General features: G+C 35.0%; 1 pseudogene; it reads left to right on the top strand.

The window, feature by feature from the left end:
• The first annotated feature begins 10,920 nt into the window (after positions 1-10,920).
• On the top strand, positions 10,921-24,986 carry LOC114398806 (annotated as a pseudogene).
• Positions 24,987-25,152: the final 166 nt, after the last annotated feature.

Below are 25,152 nucleotides of genomic sequence, written 5' to 3'. Positions count from 1 at the left end.
CGAATGCACGACGCTTTAATAATTGAAAAATATGGTGGGGAACGAAGATCCGTTGGATTTTGTGTGTGGTTTAATCCGACGGTGGTGGTTGAGTAGGAAATTTTTTTTCTTAACCTACGGGATTATCAAAGTGAAACGGACTCGAATTAATCCCTCCAAGATATTGGAAAATAAATAAAGTTTCGATAATAATTATTTTACTAAAAATTCAATTCGATAATAATTATTTTACTAAAAATTCAATTCGATAATTATCTGAATGATTTAATTTTAATTTTAGTATATTAATAGTTTGTGTCCACTCATTTAGTTTGGTTGAGTAGGAATTTGAAAACCCTTGTTATATGATTATGAAATGAATACAGAATAATCTTTCCCTCTCTATTTTGATTTTTGAATTATCATGATTTTATAGGATTAATTTTCTCAAATGAACAAATAACAAATAAAAATACTTCTTAAAAAATAAATACAAAATTTACTAATTTATCAAAGATTAAAAAAGTGTTAAAGGACAAAAAATTAAATTAATATTTTATTATAATTCAATACAGACAAAACTATTAAAGAATAAACACAAAATTTTAATATTTATTAAAAATTAAAAACATATTTTAACCTTAATTTTAAATAAATATGACATGATTTATTTGGACAGTAAATATTAAAAATTGATTTTGATACTAGGCGTTATTTAAAATTTTATTAATGAATTAAGTTTGAGTTTGTAATTACTAAAAAAAAAAAACTTGAGTCTAAATAAGCATACATAGAACAAATTAAAGAAATACATGAAATAAATAACAAGATTAAAATTAAACTTTTTTTAATTAGATTAATGACATCATTTTTTTATTTGATAGTTTTTTTCAAATTTTCTTAAAGGTAAAAATACTAGAAAATAAGAAAATATTATCTAATTTTAAATGATATCATTTTTGTATTTTTTAATGACATATATATCAATCTTTAAAAAATTATTTAGTCTAATCCTTCTTTTCTGGAATTAGTCTAATAATTTACTAAGCGTAAAAATTTAGAATATTACCTAATCATATAATTTTCACTTTAAAATGATACAATAATATAATTAAATTTACCAAACATTTATGAAAATATTTGAATATGAACTAAATGATTAAATTTCCTTAAATATTATTTAATCAAACGTTATTAAGCATTAATTATAAATTTAATGCTACAATTTAAATTAATTGACACAAAGAAACAAACATTTTAGAAAAAATAAATCTTATTAAAAATATATTATTAATACAATTAATGTATAATTAATACCTTCAAGCAAAATAAGTTTGAAAATATAAGATATTGATTTGGATATCTCATTTGTGTTTGAACCCAGCGAAAGTCAAACATCTATACAAAAATTGCAAAAGTTGTTGTTATTAAAAAGAAACCTATGAATTTAAATCTTTTGAATTTGACAACAATATTTATTATTATCTTTGACTTTTCCATATTCGGCATTTTTTGTCTTTTGGAGATTCTGAAAAAAATTACTTGGGTCTCTCTATTTAGTTATTTTGAGTGCATGATTTCTTGAATGAGTGATATTTTTAGCTCTAAATTTTATTATTTTTACTATATTTAATTAGTTATATATAAAAAGACTTTGGCAGTGAAATTTCTATTTTTTAAATTAATAAATATAAAACACGAACAAAGTAATTATAAAATTATATTTCATATTATTTTTTAATGGATAGTGACTTTAATATCACATAAAATGATAATTCAATTTCTAATTTTTTATAAGAATAATTTCCTTTTTTACATTATTATTATTATATATTATATATTATATATGCGGATGATATTTTTTATATATTGAATTTGTTTTTATTACATAAAATACATTATGTAATAAAAATAAAAAAAAAAAACCAATACATATAAAACATTAATTAATCATCTAAAAAACATTAATTAATGACAAAAATTATGCTATCTGTTAAAAATAGATTATTCTTTTTTTATAAGAATAATTTGTTTATTTATAATAATTTCAATTATACAATTTTTTGCTTCAAAATATAAATGTTCTAAAATCATTTATTAATTTAATCATATTTTTGAAGCAAAAATCATTTATGGCACAACATTGGAGAGAATATTTTCATCCCAAGAATAACATTTGATTTCATCTAATCCTATCTACAGTTTCATTTTAGTTCACTAAGCAATTTTCAATAGTTATTTCCTTTACAATGAAAATTATCATGTTTCTCAAACATGTTGAAATTTATCTTTCAAGACCAATTTTTTCATATGAACAATTGTATGGAACAATATCAAGGGATACACATGAATAATTGAATATTTTTATATGTATTATATTTCAAATATCACTTCAAATATTGTTTATAAAGAAGTCTTTCAAAATTTAAATCAAGTATTGTTATTACATATTATTTTCTCATATATTTTTCTCCAATCTAATATAATGTTTCAATATTTATTACCATTTTGTTTTTTATTTCTTAATTTGTGTTATCTTCAACCTTAATTTGTGGTTTCAAATCATTTGGGAGATGCATCTTAATAAGATTGAAACTTAAACATTTTTATAATAAAAAAGCATACTGCAATCAAGGTTTTCATTTTGTTACAATTTAAAATATAGTTCATCAAATATTTATGTATATAAAATCATATATTAATTATGCATTATGTTATATATTGTCAATATTATTTGTCACAAATTAAATATATACTTCTAATACAATACTGAATTATTTTTATATAGTGTTTGGGACATGTGAAAAATAAATGAAGAATTACATATATTTTTCAACAATTACATATACTTACAAAACTTTGTAGCAATAATTATTTTGTTAACAATAATACATCTTATCTTACATTTATTAAATTGAATTATTTTTTAATGTTTTCCTTATTATATGTCAAATCGAAAATTTAAATAGAAAAAATGTAATAAATTTTTTTAGTCATGCAACTATATTATTTAATACAAAATTATCCTAAAACTACACAAACAATTTGTTTACCTCGTGTATCGCACATGTCAAAAACTAATTAGCATAATAATAAGTAGTTGTCGAAGATGTGATGTGTTCAAGTATTTGAGGTTATTTGATTTTCTTTTATTTAAAAGGTATTTCAAATTGGATCCTTTATCGCTTGCAAAATCTCAACCATTGATAAGCCATTGCAACAATAATTAAAGAAGGAGAATGTGATTAATGGTCAAGATTTTTGCTAGATAGAGAAGTTTGTTGTAGATGCAGGAGAGGGTCCAAGTTTGGGTCCAAACCCTCAATATAAATATATCTCTTACACTCAAATTCAACCTCACAGTCATAGCCACAACCATAGCCGCAATCATATTCTCTTTCTCAAGATGATACACTCTTTTTTTAGTCACAGCATAAATTTCATCCATCAATTCCTCTTCACCCTTTGTAATTCCCCCCTTTCAATGTGACTAAGAAAACAATTATCCCAATCTTTGGCAGTGAAAGTACTGGCAGTAACGAAAATCAAACTTTGTCATTGCTCCTCTAGCGGGTCTCAAAGACTCTAAATGCTCAAGCATCACCTCCACTGCTTAAAAACAAACAAACCCCCCTCACAAACACCAAACAAACAACACCCACAACCAGTTACAAACCGTCGTTGCCACCACCACCACCAACAAGACCTAACAAAATCCAAATTATGGATCTGATTGGATCACAACATTGTTGATAAAGAATAATTGGGTTTATTAGGTTCTGTTGATAGTTGTGGTGGTGGAGGTGTTGTATTTGCCTATGGTTTTGGATTATTTGGTGTTTGTATGGATTTTTTGGGGGGATTTGTTTGTTGTATGAGCAATGGAGACGTGATGCTTGGGCATTTGAGTCCTCCCCGTGCTATGGAAGTAGTGACAATGTTGTATTCATCGTTACTCCCCGTGCTTTCATTGTCTGAGATTGATATAATTGTTTTTTTAGTATTATTGGAAAAGGGAATTACAAGGTGTTTAAGAGGCGCCTTATGGATCATAAAGATGTTGACTAGAATGAGAGTGTATTATCTAGAGGAAAAGGTTATGGTTGTGTGGTTAAATATTAGTGCAATAGATGCTTTATTAGTGAGGATCCTTTAAAAAAAAATAGTGAAGGTTTTGACACATCAACATTTTATCTTGATGATTAACTTAAAAATTTGTGTGGTGCAATTCCATTATTACTTTAATGTTATAATGTGATGATTTCCAATTAATGATGAGTAATCTATTTTTTTAGGGTCCACAATATGTTTGTACAAATTTCTGGACCTCTGTTTGCATGACTTGTAGTGGAATATAGTGATCTTCTATTCAATTTGTTAAATATATGCTATAGTTCTTAAGGTAAGTTTCTTCATGTCTATAGCATTGAAACCTGAAATGACATTGACATGTTAATAGAGATAACAAATTTCTTTTAAAAGTTTCTTTAGATCCTCAAAACTGAAAATCTTTGAACCTGACCCTATATCCTTCTTTTTGAACACTTCCATGGAGTTATTTGGGCGAGCGATTTGGGTTCCTGGTAGCACAGTGGTTGTGCGATGCTTGGTGGTGGTTTTTCGCGAATGAATATCTGAGGTTCATTACCAACATGTTAAAGCTTCAATGGCCTCAACTCTTTTGATGATCTCTTGTTGCATGCATCCAGATAATCGATAGTGAGGGAGGTGGAGGGAGAAGAGCACTACCACAATGCCATGGTTGATAATTTTAAGAGAGAATGTAAACAAGAGTGTATTTGAAGTTTCATGTTTGCCCTTTTAGTGTTATAGTTTGATAATTTTGAGAGACAGGGTAAAGTAAACTTGCAAACTAAAAACAGAGAGAGTAAGAGAGATTGAAATTTTAAATTTTAAAATTAAAAGGAAAAGATAACTTGCTCTCAATTTTTCCCTTTGTAATGTATTTTTCTTAATTTTTAATTTATTGTTAACCCAAAATTATTAAGTGTATTTCTTTTACTTTTAAATTTTAAATATTTGGATAAATAAATTATGCTTCAAGAATATATGTGTGTGTAAACAAAAGTATACAAATATAAAATTATAAACATGCAGGACCCAATTGAAGTACTTAAGGGAGTTCATTGTTGAAAGAAAAAATTTGTAGAGTCTTTAAAGTCGAAGTGGCAACATGAGACTCACAAAAAATAACTTAAGATCAAATTGTTGGAATTGCCATCCTGAATGCTCTTATAGACAACTCATTTAACTTTATAGTGTAGCTTAGCATACTTGTTCTCATGACCACATTCAGCTAATTGTTATGTTTCTATTTGTGTTGAAGATAATGAACATATAATATAATAGTATTCTACTACTTTAAAATCATACAATTTGTAGTGTGAGGGTGATGTTAGATGTTCTTATGGATGAAATTTATCATGAACTAACACAATTTTTTTTATTACTTTTCAAGTCTTCCAGGATGTATTTGATACATGCTATGTCACAACAGTAATAGAACAACATAATACAAGTACTAACTATAAGACAACTTTTTATCTTGTAAATCATTTGATGGACAATGGGTAAAACAAATAACATGACAGAAAATTTACCAAAATATCGTTTTTGATGTGTATCAAATGCTACATATTATCATTTGATATTTCCTGGCTAAGACTAAGCCATCTTCATTAAAATAAATTAAAAATCCCTATCTCTTATGACTGAGATCACATTACATGTAATTTTTATGTTGTTTATCCATATTGATCTATGTCATTGAGTGTATTGATGTGGTGGTCAATGGGGTCTAATTACATTTTTTGTAGCAACAAAAGTCACAATGATTCTATTATTGATACATGATATGAATCAGGTTATTAAGGTGGAAGTCTAAAGGTAAATAGCGTGCGGATGTGCGCTTAAGGATACAATCGTTACAATATGTAACCCAAGTGGGAGATTGTTGAAATTTTTTATTCTAATAATTAACATGGGCTAATATTATAAGACAATTATATTAGTTATTTATCATTAGTGAGTTTTATTTTATGTGATCAAATTAAGTGAGCCCGTTAGACAACTAAATCAGATGATGTGAACTTAAATGAGAAGATGTCAGTATTGGCCCATTAGGGGATAATGAGAACCTTATTAGGTTAGCACACTATAAGAAGACTATGGTCCCCAATATACCGAGCTACCACACATAGTTTCTCTTATCCCCATCCGAAGAGTTACAAAGGTCCTATTGAGGAATAAAGAGGTTCCAGTTAAGGAAGAACCATGAAGCTACTAGATACGCTGTTAGTTAGTTATCCATTGTCTTTATAGCATTTCGTAATAGATCTTAAGAAGAACGTATAGATCAGAAATCACTTACAGATTCATATTTCGTTGCGTTTGTTTGGTCAATCATTATAGATCCAGGTATTCCTAAAATTCTTATTGATAATCTAACGAAATGTGTTCTTGGTGGTTATTGGTATTTTATAAGGATTCCCTAAAATTTCAAAATCATGAAGCTTCCTCCCAACCGAAGATGCATCAACTATAATAGTCTGGTAAAAATTTTGCACTTTTATTATTATTGTTGTTGTTGTTGTTGTTGTTGTTATTGTTGGTATTATTACTTGGGTTAGTGGAAGTGTGTTTTTGGCTTCAATTCCTCATTGTTTTATTATTATTATTATTATCATCATTGTTGTTGTTAGTGGGCTAGTGGAAGTGTGTTCAATTGCTTGTTGTTTTGAGTATCCGAGTAATGTGGTTTGTAACATTCCATTTTTCGTAAATAAATTAAAAAGATTTTTTAGTAAAAAAAAATAGAGTTTGAGAAAATGGTGAGATTTTATAATTAAAAAAATAAGGAGAAATAAATGTATTAAAATAATGGTTTGAAAAAAAAAGAAAAGGAAAAATATTTGATTCATTCATTTGATAGTAAATAAAATAGAGTATTTGTTTATAAATTAATAAACAAAAAAAATAGAGAAAATATTAGGCTATGAGTACACTAGCATACCACCAAACCTTTATCAGAAAAATGTCGATCTTGGACTCATTAACCGTTGAATCGTCGTGAAATTTGAGCACCAGGTTTGGAATGTATTTCTGAACATTCTCACCATTGGAATTATGAAAGCATGTTGGAGCTGAGAGAAATATCTTTTGAACCATGGCCTTTTCTTTTCTCGCAGAAACCCAAAATCGTCTCAGTAAAACTACGATTCCGGACTTGTTAATCGTTGGATTGTTGTAAAGTTTTGATATGTGGTTCGCGCCACACATCTTCAATGTTGGGATTTGCAAAATAATGTCTGTGGAGGGAGAAATACTCATCGCATGTAGACTATGGAATGAAACTTCAATTCCTTCTCCTTCCTCTAACGTTTGGGAACCCTATCAAAGCAATCAAAGGAAAAACTTGAGGAATATCAGGAAACCGCTAGAGATGCCGCTATTGTTGTCACAATACACATGTGAGCCCGCTTAGAGGTAAGGAATGAGTTTATCGCAATTTGGGTTAAAATGAACATGTGTAGGGGTTCTTAAAAGATCAAATTGAGATTTATTTTGAGATGTTTATTTTGTTGAAATTCTTATTGTATGATTATGTGAAATTTTTTGAGGGGTTTTACTCCCCGTGGATTGAGAAATATTTTTGTATAATTTGTTTGTGTTTTGAATAAGATTTGGGTAATAAATAGTTATATTGAAATTATGAAATTGTGATTGAAATTGTATATAAGTGACAAATTGTATATATGATTAATTGTATAATAATATATTACTTTGAAATTATAATATTGTTTTGGAGATTGAGTATAAGTGTAAAGTTGAATGTGTTAAATTACGAGATACACGTAAACATGAGATTGTTGATTGTGACATAATGAGATGTAAAATTGTGAACATGAGTTTTAGTTGTGAATAAGTGTGTGGTTAACACTTGATGTGACACTACCTGTATTGTGAGCTGTGAATTATACAATAATCAGACCTGTAATTATCTTGAAAAAAATGTTGATGTACAGTGTTAAAGGGAAAATGTAGGTTTTCTAGTTAGGAACCAATGTTAAATTGTAGCGCAATGTGTTCAACGTGTTTGAAACACGAGTGTGAGGTCGTGAGTATTGTATAATTCATGAGCAATGCCTTCTTATAATATTATTGTGGAAATCAAGTATAAGTATAAAGTTGGACATGTGTTAATTTGTGAGATACATGTAAACCTGTGATGATGGATTGTGACATTATGAGATGTTAAATTGTGAGCATGATATTTGGTTGTGAATAAGTGTGTGTTTAACACTTGATGTGACAATAATTGTGTTGTGAGCTATGAATTATACAATAATCTGACCAGTATTTATATTGAGAAAAGTGTTTATGCGTAGTGTTAAAGAGAAAGTGTAGGTTCCTAGTTAGGAACCAGTGTTAAATTGTAGTACAATGTGTTAAACGTGTTTGAAATGTGAGTGTGAATTCATGAGTATTGTATAATTCATGAGCAATGTCTGCTTGCAAAAAAATTGTTTTGGGGGTTGGACTTGAATCAAGAAAGTGAGACCCTAACGAATTCTTCGGAGTCTAGGCCTTAGGGGTAAAGACACTCAGTTTGAGTATTCCTTTAAGCTTATGTTGATCTCATATGGTTGGAGCATTCTTGCAAAACGGAGTAACCCTGATTGATCACCTTATGATTTTACTTAGTGAGAGTGACCTGACATACCCATTGTGTGATGTGTCTTGTTATGTACACCTAAGTGTCCCTGAGTGGTTTTTCACTGACATGGTACCACATTGCATGTAGGCTTGAGTTTTAGTATTATTGTTGCATAATGCTTACTAATTGTTTATTATGAAATCGATGAGTGTTATTGCATCTTGACTTGAGTATTTGATTCATGTGTAATGTGATTAGTGATTGAAAAAAATGGTTTTTAAAGATAAAGTGGTGAAGTGACGTGAGTTATATTAAGTTGAGTTATGTTATAAATATTTCTATAATTTATTTTGATTATGCCTTATTTATTTGTTTTGTTATTTTTTTGTGTAATAACTCACTCCGTGTGTGCTATTTATGTTTGGATTCTGTGATGATCTCGAACCTTGTGTTTGTGGGAGCAGATGACTAGGTGAATGACTTTAAAAAACCTCGTGCCAGAAAATGTTGAGACACAATACTCTGATAGGATATGACAGTGGAGATGAGTTTTTATTTTACTTGCATAATATTATTTTATTTTATTTTACCTCAGTGATTTAACAAAACATTTTTTTTTGTAAACTTTGATGGTCTTGTTTTGAGTCGAATATATTTTTAATAAGTCTTATTTGGTAATGTGAGGATGTTGCGGTGAATGTGTGGTAAGACTCGACAGGATAAAATTAGAAATGAAGCTATTAGAGAGAGGGTTGGAGTAGCGCCTATTGTAGAGAAGATGGTGGAAAATAGACTTAGGTGGTTTGGGCATGTAGAGAGAAGACCGGCAGACTCTGTAGTGAGGAGAGTAGACCAGATGGAGAGAAGGCAAACAATTCGAGGCAGAGGAAGACCCAAAAAGACTATAAGAGAGGTTATCAAAAAGGATCTCGAACTTAATGATTTGGATAGAAGTATGGTACTTGATAGAACATTATGGCGGAAGTTGATCCATGTAACCGACCCCACCTAGTGGGATAAGGCGTTGTTGTTGTTGTTGTTGTTGTTATTTGGTAATGTGAACCTTTTATCTACGTAAATTTTTGTTGATAAATATTTTTATATATTTTATTTATTTATATGCATGTCGGGATAGAGAGTGTCACTTGATTACTTTGTAGTTGAATGGTTTGGCTTAAATGGGTTGGTTGGAGTGAAAAGAAGCTCTGAAGTGCTTGATTAAGTTGAGGTTAGCATTGAAGTGTTCAATTTTTTGAGTTGTGCTTTAGTGGGCTGGATCTTCTGAAGTCACCATGCCTTAGATGGAATTAACATAATAATTAGTAGCTGTTGAAGACGTGATGTGTTTAAGTATTCGAGGGTAGTTGATTTTCTTTCTAAATTAACCGATGTTTCACCTCGGATCCTCTCCAACCACCACTGGCTTGCAAAATCTCAACCCTTGAAGGGTTATTGCAACAATAATTAAAGAAAGAGAATGTGATTGATGGTCGGGATTTATGCTGGATAGAGTATTTCGTGACAGACGCAGGAGAGGATCCAGGTTCGTGACCAAACCCTCATCATATGGTGGAGGAAATGGGGCATGCCACCTAATTGAATTCATTTTCGCTTGACCACATGGTGGTGGCAGAAGTGGAGCACTCCACGCTCTTAGTGTGACTTTCTCTTAGCCATATGGTGTAGGAAATGGAATGTGTCTCCTTGTGGATGTCATTTTCTCACATCTATGTGAGGTTGGTAATAACCAGCGTTGCCATCCCTACTTGACCGAGGCAGTAAATAAATCACTGACCATTGTGGTGTGTGACTCCTCATGGAGAATAGTTGGACCTTTTTTCCAAGTTGGAGGTCAATGTTTCGGACCCAAAGCAATTTCCTATGGAAAATCCCATAAATAAAACATTTGTAAATTGGGGTGCCACACTTAGGCTGAGAATTGGAAGCCAATCCATAAACTTGGATTTGAAGCTATAGGTAGGAGCGGCTTCAGGCTTTCTATTGAAACTTGGATCTGAAGTTGCTTCAACCTATATCTTTATATCTAAAGCTATAGAAGCTATAGGAATCCGCTCTAGTCTATAGCTTGATATCCAAGTGGATGGATTGACTTCCATCTCTAAGTCCGAGCACGACACTTCAATTTGTAAATGTTCCATTTGTGGAAGTCCATTGGATCTTGGTTTGGGGCCGAGTAGTTGGCCTCCATGTGGGAGCGAAGGTCCATGGTTATCCATGAGGACTCAAAATTCTTAATGCCACAAATGGGTGGTGATCTATCTGTTGCCTCCAGTAGGGATGGTAACACTAGTAATTACCAACCCCATATGGCTGAGAAAGTGACACAACAAGGTGGTGCGCTCCATTTCCTGCATCATATGGCCAAGAGAAAGTGACACCAACAGGGGGGAGTGCCCCATTTCCTCCACCATATGGTTGAGAGAAAGTGATATCGACAGGGTGGCAGGCTCCATTTCCTGTACTGTGTTGATAAGTAATGCTGCACTTTCTTTGGCGTTATTGTTGATCTGCCATGCTGCTAGTGGTTGTGGTGCAATCAGAGCCACAATTGCAGTTTTATCAGGTTTTGTTGGTAGTGACGGTGGTGGCAATGCTGTAACTTGCTGTGTTTTTTTCTTTTAGTTTGTGGGGTTTGATGGTTGTCTGAGCAGCATGGGCGATGCTTGAGCATTCAGAGTCTTTGGCCCCCTCAAAGTGAGCAATGACAGCTTTGTAGTCATTGTTGCTGCCGGCACTACTATTTCTGTCAGAGATTGGGATATATAACTGATTTCTAGTCATGTTGGAAGAGGGAATTATAGGGGTTTTAGAGGTATATGATGGATGATGACGATGTTGACCAGAAAGAGAGTATATTATCTCTAGGAAGAGGCTGTAGCTGTACGGTTAAATCTGAGTGTAAGAGATATTTTTATTAGTAAGGGTTTGGACACAACATTTATCTAGAGCAATTAACTTAATAATTAGTGTTATGCAATTTTATTATTATTTTTTATGTTATGAGATGATGATTCCCAAATAATTGACTAGTAATTTAATTTTTTGTTTAGGGTCCACAATATGCTTGTACGAATTTCTGGACCTTTGTTTGCATGACCTGCAGTGGAATACAGTCAGTTCCTTTTTCAATTTATTAAATATATGCTCTAATTCTTTCAGTCTTGGTATTCTTTTAAAGAAAGGTAAGTTACTTTTTATTGTTTGACATACCCGGAGTGTTGAAACTTGAAATTTGCCTGGCATTTCAATAGAGATAACAGATTCCATTGTTATGTTTTTGCTTTTAAAATTCAGGTTTGAGTACGCACACACATATATCATAGAGAACTCATTTAACTACAGTGTTGCTTAGCATACTTGGGTTCTCATTACCAGTTTCAGCTAATTGTCATGTTTCTATTTGTGTTCTGGACAATGACCATATAGTATAATAGTACTTTTAAATCATGCGAATTTGTAGTGCCAGGGTGATGTTTAGATGTTCTTGTGGCTGAGATTTATCATCAACATGTAAATTTTTTTATTATAGTGGACTTCTTATTAGGGAAAATATTAAACTCAAATTGGAATTCTTTTAAACTTCTGCTTTCCTTGTAAGTCATGCTTGATGAGTGATAAAAATTAGAAAATGACGAGGTCACCCAAGTAATAATAATTGCTTTTTTAAGAAATATTGGATTTTCTTATCTAATAAATTCCATAAATTTACATAAAACATTACCCGATAACTAATTATATTCAAAATTACAAGCCTTGCTTTTGTTTCTTGAACAACATGCTCTATCTTCACTTGTTTATGAGGTTGTATGCATATTTTTTATGCTTTGATGATAATAAGTTATTCATATTCAGTATTTATCTGTTTTGGTTTTTTTTTAAAGGAAAAATTATAGTATTATTAATATATAAACCAAACAGTACCAGAGGTACTGAGTGAAACAGATACAAAGCACTCAAGGTGCCACCTTCCTAAAACAACCCAACAAAAAACCCCACTATTAGAGATAAATTACAACAGAAGGACTCCAGAAGATTGGTAGACCACTGGTTAAAAGGAATGTTAAAGCCTTTCTCCGTAGCTTTAAGCCAAGTCCACGCATGAAATAAAGCATCATCCATCACTTTGGGAGGTTGAAATGGGGTGCCCTTAAATAGTAGGGAATTCCTATGCTGCCAAATGGTACTAGTTAAAGCAATCCACCAAATACAGCGCCTATTATGATTCCTCTGTGCCCCAAACCCATCACTGAATTGGATAAAATGAGCAGCAGGATCATCTGAGAAAGCTCCCAAAGTCCGGGTCCAGTTCATGGATTCCCACCACAACCCTACAGTCATTCTGCAATGGAAGAAAAGGTGCCCAGCCTCCTCCTGGTGATTTCCACATAGAGAACACATAGTATCCTGTAGAGCCACATGTCTCCTAAGCAAGTTAGCCCTGGTAGGGAGCCTATCTCTAAACAACCTCCATGAGAACAACTCAGCCCTTGGGGGAATTTTAAGCTTCCATAGAATCTTGAAGTTCCTGCTGTGGTGACCAGGTCTGTTGGTAGGTAGCAGGAGCCTATATGCTGACTTAGTAGAGTAGATCCCAGTAGGGTCTGCTTTCCATAGCATTGAGTCCTGCAGCTGCTGATGAATAGATATAGCAGATATATCGTCTATGAAGGCTATTGCTTGCTCATTCTTGTGATCAAAGAGGTTCCTTCTCCATTTAAAATCCCAATTCCAAGTATTCTGGTAAAACTTTCCCATTTTAGAGATGGGAAGGTTTTGCTGTCTGCTAATCACAAATAATTGATTGTACTTCTGCTGAAGGCTGCCTCCCTGTCCCAGCCAAGAATCTTGCCAGAATCTGACCTTATCCCCACAACCAACCTTCCAGGTCATATTCTGGTGAATAATTTGAAATTCAGGTTGATGATAAAGCTTTCTAAGGTCCTTCCACCATTGGGAGTGCCATCCTTTATCTCTACCATTCTGCAAATCTATCAATCCTCCATATTTAGAAGTTAGAATTCTGGCCCACAGCTGCTTATTCTTGGAGACTAGGTCCCATATCCATCTACCTCTCAAAGTTGTATTAAATTTGGACAAGTCTTTGATCCCCAATCCCCCATCAATCTTTGGAGTGCAAATATCAGCCCATTTGACCCAAGATATTCTATTATGGTGTTGATTTCCCCCCCCACATAAATGTTCTTTGAAGAGACACCAATTTATCTACTATTCTTTGAGGAATCTTGAAGAAAGATAGAAGATAAATGGGAAGCGCATTGAGGACAGATTTTATCAAGGTGACCTTGCCACCCATAGATAAGTACTTCTGATTCCACTTGGAGAGCTTAGCTTTAAACTTGTTAATCAAAGGCTCCCAAACCATCCTGCTGGAAGCTTTTACAGCAATAGGCATTCCCAAGTAGTGAAAAGGAATGTCCAGCTGCCTACAGTTCAGAAATTGGGTTGCATCATGAGCCCAACTGGGCTGAAAACCGACAACCCCAAATTGGCTTTTTGCATAGTTAATTCTCAAACCTGAGACCATTTCAAATCCCCTAAGCATGGACTTCAGCACAATAATATTATCCCAAGAAGCCTCTCCAACGAAAACTGTGTCATCAGCATATTGCAATATATTTATAGGGACATTTTGCTTCCCAACCAAGAAACTTCTATAGAGGTTTTTATTCAAAGCCTCCCTCATCATGCCAGTAAGGCCCTCAGCCACTATATTAAAAAGCATAGGAGCCAAAGGGTCTCCTTGTCTCAATCCTCTAGATGGGACTAGTTCCTTTGTAGGGCTCCCATTTACTAGAATTGAGATGGTGGCTGATTGAAGGCAAGCAGAAATCCACTTCCTCCATGTAGGACAAAATCCTAGCCTTGTCATCATATAGTCCAAGAAGGACATGATACTGAATCATAAGCTTTTTCGAAATCCACTTTGAAAATCATAGCAGGCTTCTTTCTATGAACAACTTCATCCACCACTTCATTGAGAATCGGAATTCCATGGAGAATGTGCCTATTTTTTATGAACGTTGTCTGCCTTTCATCAATTAACTCATCCAGCAGAATCCTCAACCTATTTGCCAAGAGTTTTGCTATTACTTTATACATGCAGCCAATGAGAGAGATGGACCTATAATCATTTAGAGACTGGGGTTGAGATATCTTAGGAATAAGAGCCACAAAAGATGCATTGCTGCCTCTAGGAAAGCTTCCATGAGCATGTAATTCATCCACAAATCTTCGAAAATCAGGTTTGAGCAGCCCCCAAAACTCCTTGATAAATCTAAAATTAAACCCATCTGGGCCTGGACATTTATCGCCATCACAACTCCAAATAGCATCTCTGATTTCTGAATCAGAGAAAGGGGCAGTCAGCCCCTCTCTTTGATTATGATGAATCATAGGAAAATTGACCCCATCCAGGATAGGTCTGTGAAAGTTTTTTCCAGTGAATCTTTCATGAAAAAGGTAAACACTGCATTCTTGACAAGATGAGGCTGCTGAACCCATGCGCCATCAATGAAAATTCCAGGAACAACATTTGAACATCTTCTGAAATTAATCAGTTTGTGAAAATAAGTTGAATTACGGTCCCCTTCCTTGATCCATTTGGCCCTAGACTTCTGTCTCATCAAGGATTCATAGGCATTTGCAGTATCCCACAATTCTTGTTGCAAGGCTCTCTTGGTCTGAACTTCACTTTCAGATAGAGTTCTATGGGAAGCAATATTCTCCAGATTAGCTAGCTTCTGCTTCAGCTGCTGAATCTTATTAGCTTTAATGTCCCCCTTCTCTTTACTCCACTGTTTTATGGAATTTCTCAAGTTCCTCAGTTTGTTTTTAAGTGCAATTCCACCCCAACCACCCTGCTGATCTGCAATCCAAGCCTCCTTAATCATAGAATGGTAGCCTTTTTGGTTTAACCACCAATCCACAACCCGAAAAGGCTTAGGGCCCAGTCCACCATTTTTGTCTTCAAGATGAGAGGGCAGTGATCCGAGAAGTCTCTTTGAAGAACATGCTGAGAGGTATTAGGCCACAAAGATAGCCATTGATCACACACCAGAAATCTATCAAGGCGACTCTTGGCACTACCATTGGGTCTAAACCAAGTAAAATTGCTTCCAAGGCATCTAACATCATGAAGCTCCATCTCAGATATCCAGTTATTAAAATCTGAGATATCTGAGGTAGTGACAATCCTTTGAGATGAGGTAATTCTCTCATCCTGGCTTCTAAAAGAATTGAAATCTCCAAGGACACACCATAGACCATTGGGATTGGAAGCTTTGAGATGACTCAATTCATCCCACAAAATCCTTTTCCCAGCTTGGTCACATGGGGCATAGACATTGACAATATGCAACCACTGGTTTTCTTTTACCCATTTGCCTACCAACATTAGAAAGTGCCTACCCTTAACCCTCCTTTCAACCTGGAAATCAGAGTTACTCCACATGCACAGCAAGCCACCTGAAGCTTGGATTGAAGGAACAAAGTCCCAAGATACAGAGGAGTCTCCCCACATGGATTGACAAATAAGCTTGTCAAAAGAGTCCTTTTTTGTCTCTTGAATACAGACAAGGTCCACCTTCTGTTTCATGATAATCCTCCTAATGGCAGTCCACTTAATTCCCCTGCCCAGTCCTCTTGAGTTGTAGGACAGAATAATCATGGTTGAACATTTTTAATACCCATCTCAGTTGCAAGCTTGGTGTCCCTTTTTTCCATTTCTGACATCAATTCACGAATCTTCATGCTGTCTTCACCATGGGTCAAGCCCATTTCTGCTAATAAGACACACTGTTTTTCCAGGATATGGGGGTTTATTTGGCCATGCTCATCATCCTGCTTTATACATTCTGATTCCAGGTGAGATACTATATTGGTATGGGTTGTCTTCAAGGTTCCTTTGGTAGGAGAAGGCTGTATAGGATATGTTAGAGGGTCCACGGCCATTTGCTGGTTGTATTGGGCCTGTTCTCTAGCCCCCCCCCCCCCAACCGTTTTTCTTCTAACATAATATTTAGTATCAGCAGAGCCAAGAATTGGGCCTGAAGATCTAAGGCCCAAATTCCCCTTTTCCTTTATAATATCGTTCTTGTCTAGGGATATACTATCCCTGTTGTCGGCTTGGGCAGAGGATGTTGGTAGGCTTACTACCTTCGGAAACTGTTGTTCCTGCTTTCCTTCTGCTGGGCAATCTGTGCATGCAGAGGTTTCCTCAAGTGGATTCCTCTGCTGACCAGCAAATGAGTCAACTTGCCTTTTCGGTGCTTGTTTGTGAATACTCTCTCTCCTATTCCCCTGACTCGAAGCATTTATTGCATCCGACTTTACCACCTTTTGACCAGAGCTAATATGCTGAGACGGAACAGCAGCTTCAACGGTTGGGTAAAGGTTCAAAATTGCGTTGTCTTCATGTGGATAATCCACGTCATCGATATCGGTGAAGGATCGGTCCAAGCTGCAGCGCCCAATGGCTTGGACCCATTGGTCACGGCGTGTTTGGAGATCGCGGTCCACTCTCCCGACGGTGGAGAAGCCGGCGCCCTCGTAGACTGGACTACCTTCAGAGGTCTCATGCATGGAATCAGCCCCATACATATCACTTCCGATAGCGACAGGGCTGTTTGGCTCCGTCGAGAACAGAGACGGCGGCATCCAAGAGACCATCCTCTTCTGGTCCAATCTCGTACCCAACCATGTCGTGTCTTTGACCACATGAAGAGTGGTTTCGATTCCGTCAATGACCGCCATCAACTCCGTTCGGATTCCTGGTGTCATCGTTGTCCGGATTAATATTCTTGCCACGTCAAGGCGACGCCTCTGTTCCACCAGTTCATCGACTTCCACCATATCGCCGATCGGCTCAACCATCTTCCCCATGGATTCCGACTCCCACGCTGTCGGCGGCAATCCCCACAAAAGTATCCAGGCGAGCCTATGGGTTGGGCGAATATCCTGGGACCATTTCTGAAGGTCCAGGATGGGTGCGGAGCCATGCGTCTTCTCCTCTTGCATAATCTGGGTGGCCTTAGAATCGTCCAAGTTGAGAAGGATGATCCAATCGTCAGCCCAGTAGCAAGAAGTAACTTTAGTGTCTAAAACCCACTTAAGCTCATCCTCTACCTTTTCGAACATCCCCCTATTTTTTAGACGACCAACCCACGCCTTCTGGAGCCATGCCTTCTGGTCCATATTTGTGTTGATAACCACCGGCGGCCTGTGTACGTCCTGTGAGGCTTGTGAACAAGCTGCCCTCTGATTGTGTAAGATACTCTGTCCCGGCGAGGCCATTGTAACCACCTCAGCGTAAGACCGAAGTCTTGCGCCAGTGACGTTTGTGCGTGGGGCTCCTCGACCATAGCTGGTCACACCTTGTGGCTTGCCATTAACAGGTGTAAGGTGATTCTTTTGATTTCTACTGGCTCTCTTACCCCGTTCAAACTTGGGCCGATTAATAAACATTTTCGACTTGTCGAAGAAAATGTTGTTATCAAGTTGTCGTTCCAGCCGTAATTCATCTTCTACCTCTTTGAACCTGACAAAGCCATATCTATGGCCTTCCTTGTTTTTGGTTTTGGGGATAAACACCTCCCACACCGTACCCCATCTGTGGAAAATCTGCCATAACTCCTTCTCATTCACCCAATCAGGGAATCTACAGAAGTAGAAGGTTGTGATGTCAGCCTTATCTCTCCACCTTACTGTTCTATGGAGTCTGTGGTTGTTTCTGGGTCTTGATGGCACACTGTGAGTTTCTGTGATCGGCTTCCTCCTACGAGTTACTTGGACCCATTCCCCATCATTGTTAGTGGGCCTGTTGTCCACGTCGCCATCCACGTCGTCGCCATGGTCTCCTTGATGAGCATAACTCCAGTGCTGGTTGTAGGCAGCACTGCTCCTTGTACGATGTCGGCTGAGGCTCTCTTCATGGCTCCCTCTAGAACTCCTTCTGGCTCTAACGCGCTCTCTCTCTCTCCCCCCCCTGCTGTCTCTCCCTCTTTCACGGTGGAATCTCTCTCTACTCCTCTGTCTCTGGCTATGCTGTCTCTCTCTCTCATGCTGTCGATCATCTCTCTCTCTCGCTCTCCCTCTCCCACTCTCTCTCTCTCTATCCTTCTCTCTCATGATTGATGCTATCTGTTTTGGTTAGTAATGAATTTTTGTTGGAGATGAGTTAGTGATTGTTTCTTTGAGGTTTGAGCCTATGATCTTATGTAAATTAATCAAGCCTGTCACCACTAAACCAATCCTAGTGGCTTGAAGTAGTGGTTATATAGTTGGCTATGATGTACAAGCCTTTAAATTGTTTATCTTTCTGTCATGCAGTCGTGAGTTTACCCATCGAGTGAAGTCTGTATCTATGGCAAAGTTCAATTCACGAGAAGTTGATGCTCTTCAAAATGGGGGTAACCAGGTACAATGGTGGACTGTCTTTTCTATATTTGGAATTTTGGAGCCACTTTTATTTCCTTGTTAAAAAGAGGTTTGTATGTGATATTTAATTTCAGCGCACAAGGCAAATATATTTGAAAAATTGGGACTTCCAAAGGCTGCGATTGCCAGATAGCAGGTCCAATATATTTAATTTTCTGTTAAGGCTATGATACTAAGACAATATTTATGTGTTTACGTATATCTCATGTGACAAATCATGTGTTGATTTTGCAGTAATGTTGATAAAATAAGAGAGTTTATAAGGAATGTATATTGTGGATCAAAGATATGCTGCAGCAAAGTCTTCTGATAAGCCTCCAAGACATGTGCAGGCAATATATTTTTAGATGTTTGTTTGCTTATCTAGATAACCATTTTCTTCTGAAGCTTATTTTAAGTTTTTAACTCAGTCTTGTAGTTGGATGTATCAGTTTTTTCCAAAACTGACATTCTGAGTTTATTTTTTTGTTTGGTGATGTAGAATATGATGAGTTTATAAGACTTTTTATTTAACTCAATTCAATTTTAGACATTGCATGAGTAAAGAAATATGGGGAGAAATAGATGAATAAAGTGATCATACTTTCTTATTTCTATTTTTTTGTTTGGTTCTGGTAAGTATTTAATGTAAACTTTCACCTTTGTATTGCATTGCAGTTAATGTTCACAATTACGTATGAAATCCATTAGGCATAATTAGTTGCTCCAGAGTCCTTATAAAGTTATAATCAATTTTTACTCTAGTAATTCTAGACTTTTTTATATGTGCAACTTATTGTAGAGTCCTAGAATCCATGAAGATGATACAAGGTATGCCAGTTCCTATCACTCATATTCTCAAAGTCCTCCATATGATTACCAATATGAAGATCGATGATATGGAAAACAAGCTGCTGCACTGACCAGGAAGCCTGGTTCAGATAAAGTTTGTTACGAAGGAAAGATAAGTAGTATTATCTTTAGTCCTGGTAGCTTCAGCAAACATTCATATGATGACAGATTTGCAAATGAGGGATCTGGTCCAAGAATCTCTGACTTTTCTATGTCTAATGGTGGTGAGCAAATCAAAACTGATGTTCAGCATTCTGGTACCTGTTCAAGTGAAGATGTATGGTCTCATGCAATAAATATGTTTCTGGAAACAAACTCCAAGAGAGATGCAGATGGAATTCATCGTCTACAGGTTTGTTTCTCTTGTTTCCATGACAAATAGAAAGATGTGTGCTTTGCTTAAACATGACTTTTTTTTCCCTTGGTAAACTAATTTTGATATTATTCAAGTGTTTTCAAACGTTATTCTGATACTCTGAACCTGCAAAATGTTATTATACAACTGGGTCAGGACACTGAAGAAAATAGAGAAAATAGAAGTGACAAATTATGTATTATTCTCTAGTACAACTCACTGGTAAACGAGTTAGAGATGAATTACAATGGTACTGGTATTCATGATACCCTGACCTCTCCTTACCCTTTTTCTTATTTTTAGACAACATGCCTTATTTTTCTAATTGTCCCAGCCCAAACTAAGTAACTAATTATTCCAATAACTATGGGTTATCTAACTATGGGTCAGCTTTTGGCAGCTTGTCCTCAAGGGATGTTAGGATCCCATTGCAAGGTATGGGACTTGAGTCGTACATTGGAAGTATAGGATTCTGGTGTGGGGTTATAGGCTTTGGGCTCACCTACAACAACTAGTTTTTGTAGTGTGGTTCTCTCGGGTTCTTATCATTTTAGATGTCTAAAAATCTTTGTATTGGAAAATATTGGTTCTGATGATAAATCTAGGAATTGGGTTACTGCACACTGAGGCATGTTTTTCATCTAGGAATCAATTAACAAGATAATAAATCTCTGTTCTCTACCCTTGACACCATGGAGGTTGTAGATTTCGGATTAAAAGCTAAAACCTGATTAATCCTGCTGCAGGCATGTGAAAATACTTTATTGTTTGTGCTTTTCCTTCTAATGTTTTCTTCTTAATACCTCTCTATCTATTAACATCAATCTTGCCAGTTAGGGTCCATTGAAAAGTTAAGATACTTGCACTGAATATATAAATGGCACTTTTGGTCTGTTTGATTTGTTCAATATTTGTGTCCAAACTTTTGAAAGTTACCTTACTGAAAAGGTGAGGGATTGATTGAATTTTTATTTGATTTTTTTTGGTGTGTATTCGTTTATTTTTGTTGCATTAAAATGCTGGTGATCTTATTCAATAGCATGCTTGATCACATGACCATATTTGCACATGACATTAATCAGTACTTCTTTTCCCCGAGAACTACCTCATTGGGATCAACAGACAGCAACCTGTCATACTTAAGATCTTACAGTTCTGGTGGTTTAGTTGATTTTTTCTCAGAACCATTCCAAGCTTCTGGACCCCATCAAAATAAAGTGTCTTGTACTCCACAACCATTTGATCTGGGAAGTACTGTTAGTTCAGATCTTTCTGAGGCACCAGTGGCACCCAAACAATTCTCTTCGTTTGCTTTGTCTATTGGCCTTTTCCAGTTTCCAGCTGCACCCTCTCAGGCTTCATCAGTGGATCTGTTTCAGTCATCTGCTTTATCTGCAATCCCTTCTTTCAATGAGCTTCAACCAGTGAAAGCATTCCAATCCTCATCTGTTGACTTTATGGATCTGTCTCAGCAGCCATCTGCTGCAATGCCAAATGAGAAGTCACTGGAGTTGTCTGTCCCTAAAAATGAAGGATGGGCAACATTTGATACGCCTCAGCACACAACATCTACTGGACAAGTAGAAATTCCAGCAGTACCTTCAACTGCTGACTCCTTGCAGGAAATTTTTTTTGAACTTAAATGCAAATATGCTATGTCCATGTTCGGAAACTTCTAGTACTAGTGTTCTTTCTTCAATTACATCTAATTTATGGCGTGATGACACATGGAATGGAGAAGAACAAGTTTCTGTTACAGCATCAAACTCTCAAGTAAGTACTTGAAAGCTACCACTTCTGGTTTTATATTCTAGTGATGTACTCCAAAATAAATACACAATATGCTATGCTTTCTTAAATCTTTTGAAATTGGGGACATCATGGAAAAATTGAAACTTAAATAAGATTTTGTATGTTGACATTGAACAGCCATGGAATGCATTTAAATATTCTGCCACCTCTGTTCCTGTGGATGCCCTTAATCAAGGGTTACAAATGCATGATCTTCCATCAACTGATGATCAGTTTTTTGATTTAAGAGCTTCTAAGGTTGGTATCTATATGGTGCATTACCAAGATAGTCTATACAGTTTTGAAAATTAAAGAAATTCTCAAGATGCTTTTCTTCTACCAGGGATCCAATAAAGGTGGTATGCTAGGCATTGTGCCTGTTGCTAGGTTTGATCATGATCTTTCATTGCATTTTGTTTGTGGCTCACCATGTCCTCCGTCTGCATTTGCTCTGATGGCTATTTTTTGTGTAGATTTTCTAGAAAGATCCTTTTTTTATTATTGAAGCATTTTGCCTGACACTTTTCTCACTTCTAAAACCTGACATATGCTTATAAAGTCATAATTCTGAATCTCTCCCTCTATTACGTTTGAAATTTAACATCCGGAAAACTGCTACTTAGAAAAATAGAAACAGGCTTGAGATTTTAGTGTTGTTGATGCAAATATGCAATATTCATACATGTAATCGTATCACCATAATTTGAACTTGTACCATGCTTGTATTGAACTTCTTTACATGCTATGTAGATGTTTTTCAATCTAGCTAAAAAAGTTGCTCAACTGTTAATGCTGCATCAAAAGATATAAATTTCACAATATGGATCTTGGGATATTGGAGACAGAAAGATAGTAACTTGTTGTTTGGTTTCCTGTTGTTTGTAACATGTGTGCAGTGCCAATTGCAATTCCTTGATGTCAGCACTCTACAAGCTGCTCTGCCAGATTCCCAGCTATCACCCACCTTCCAAAGTGGTATTGCTGAACCATGGCTCCCTCAGAATACACTAAACCCTTATGTCTCCTCTGCAGGACAAGGTAGTCCTTCAAGACTCATACTGGATGTTCAAACATTTTAATTATGGTCTTTGTCTAACATCTACCCCCACTGCCGTTAGAATCATCTCAAATTCTCATTTGTATACACGAGTAAATCACTTATCTATTAGTAGGATTTTAATGTATTTCAAATATTTGTATAAGTAGAAATTTCTTTCTGTCATCTGGTTTTGGTTCAATTATGTAGGTGGTTTGACATTCATAGCTGCATCACCACCAATTTCTTAAATACTGTAAGTAGCATACGTTGCCCTTGTTTTTCTTTTATTTATATGATGGTTGAGATGTATTTAAATCAATTGGTTAACCTCGTGACAATAAATTATTGGCTTTTTCAACCCAATTCTCAGTTCCCACCATTAGAAGAATGATCTTTGGGAGTTTCTGATATTGTCTTTCATACAAAGCTGGCAAGTTTTCTGTACATAGTATGAGTATTTGTAAATTTAAATAAAATCTAAACAAAGAAAAGTATACAAGATATTAAAATATCATCATTATTAAATAATTGTGAAACTATGTATCTTAAGAAAGAGAAAGATATAATTGGAAATGCTTTCATTATCAATAATGAACATTTTATTTTATTAGATAGAAATAAATTAAGAGATCAAACTTTTGAAATTGAGGAGAAAATTATGGCAACAAATTATTTAAATAAATACATATGATTTGTATGTCTATCAAATTGATATAATGTATCAAATTTTAAAATTCAAAATTCAAATTTAAATTGAGATTGACTAAATTTAAACAATAGGAAGGAATAAAAAACTTAAAAATAATTTAGTGTGAGATACTTGATACAGGAGAAATCATGTAGCTTATCATGAAAGTGTAGCTTATCATGAAAGTGAGTGAGTGTAGTTCCTAATATTCTCTTGTTCAAGAGTGAATAATAATTTATGCATCAAAATATAACATATGGGTGAGTAAGACCACATAGTTGTCTGTAAAATCTTTGAATGGTCCATGGTCCACCCTTCATGGATTGCCATGGCTATGAAACGGTATATAGGGTGTTGGCCACAGATGGCTTCCTTAGTGCTAATTTTGAGAGGAAAGAAAGTTGGCCTCTTGCTGGTCCCGAGTAAACTTTATAAAGTGAAGCTTCATCATCTTTGCATTCCAACATTGAAACGGTTGTGCTGGCCCATGCATTCCAGCTTTAATAGATGTACATGTGTGATATTATAAAGTTGAAAAGCCTACACTATCCCTCTAAATCTACCCCAAAGTAACTTTTTAATAAAAATATTTATTTTTTATTTTAAAATTATTTGTTAATTAATAGTATTACAAATAGTTGCTTTGTTTCATTGAACTTGATTTACATCATGGAGGAGGATAAAAGCAATGCATATATAAATTTAACCTACACTTCTTGTGTACTGATAGGATAAAGTGGCTCTATAAAGTTTGATTTGGCAATTTCCAATAATATGGCCATTTCTATGTTTTAGGAGCATGCTCATTGACTTTTTGAGTTGATTATTTACAGGAACATCCAGACGAATGGACCAGTTGCTTCTGTTGGGGGCAATCCCTTTGCATAGGATTAGACTGTAAAATGTTGAATCATTCATTACTCATAGGGAAGTTTATGCATAGCCAATCTAGTTGTTCATGACATAGATTTTAATGCTTTTATTGTTGTCAGATTAAAATGTTGCTCATTACTTCCACACCAAGGAAGTCCTTGTAATTCATAGTACCTGCCATATGCAGGCAATGCTTTTGTAATTTTGTAATTGAATAGCATTGTAGTTATTGACAAAAAACAATTGCATTGTAGTTATAACTTTTAAAATTGCTTAATTATTAGTGTTGTTGCAGGTAATGAAGGCAACCAATTTGGATATAGATTGTGAGATTTTTGAGGTTTGACTTTGTAATTGTAATTAGATGAGTTTAAAAGAGCATCTGTTCTTCTGCCCACGCCTATTCTATGTAATTCAAAGCTTGATAACTGATTCAGATTGGT

Source organism: Glycine soja, chromosome 19 (genome assembly GCF_004193775.1).
Source record: "Glycine soja cultivar W05 chromosome 19, ASM419377v2, whole genome shotgun sequence".
In the NCBI taxonomy this organism is placed as follows: domain Eukaryota; kingdom Viridiplantae; phylum Streptophyta; class Magnoliopsida; order Fabales; family Fabaceae; genus Glycine; species Glycine soja.
The sequence above is the reverse complement of the archived record's forward strand: the minus strand, read 5'-3'. Positions and strand labels throughout refer to the sequence as shown.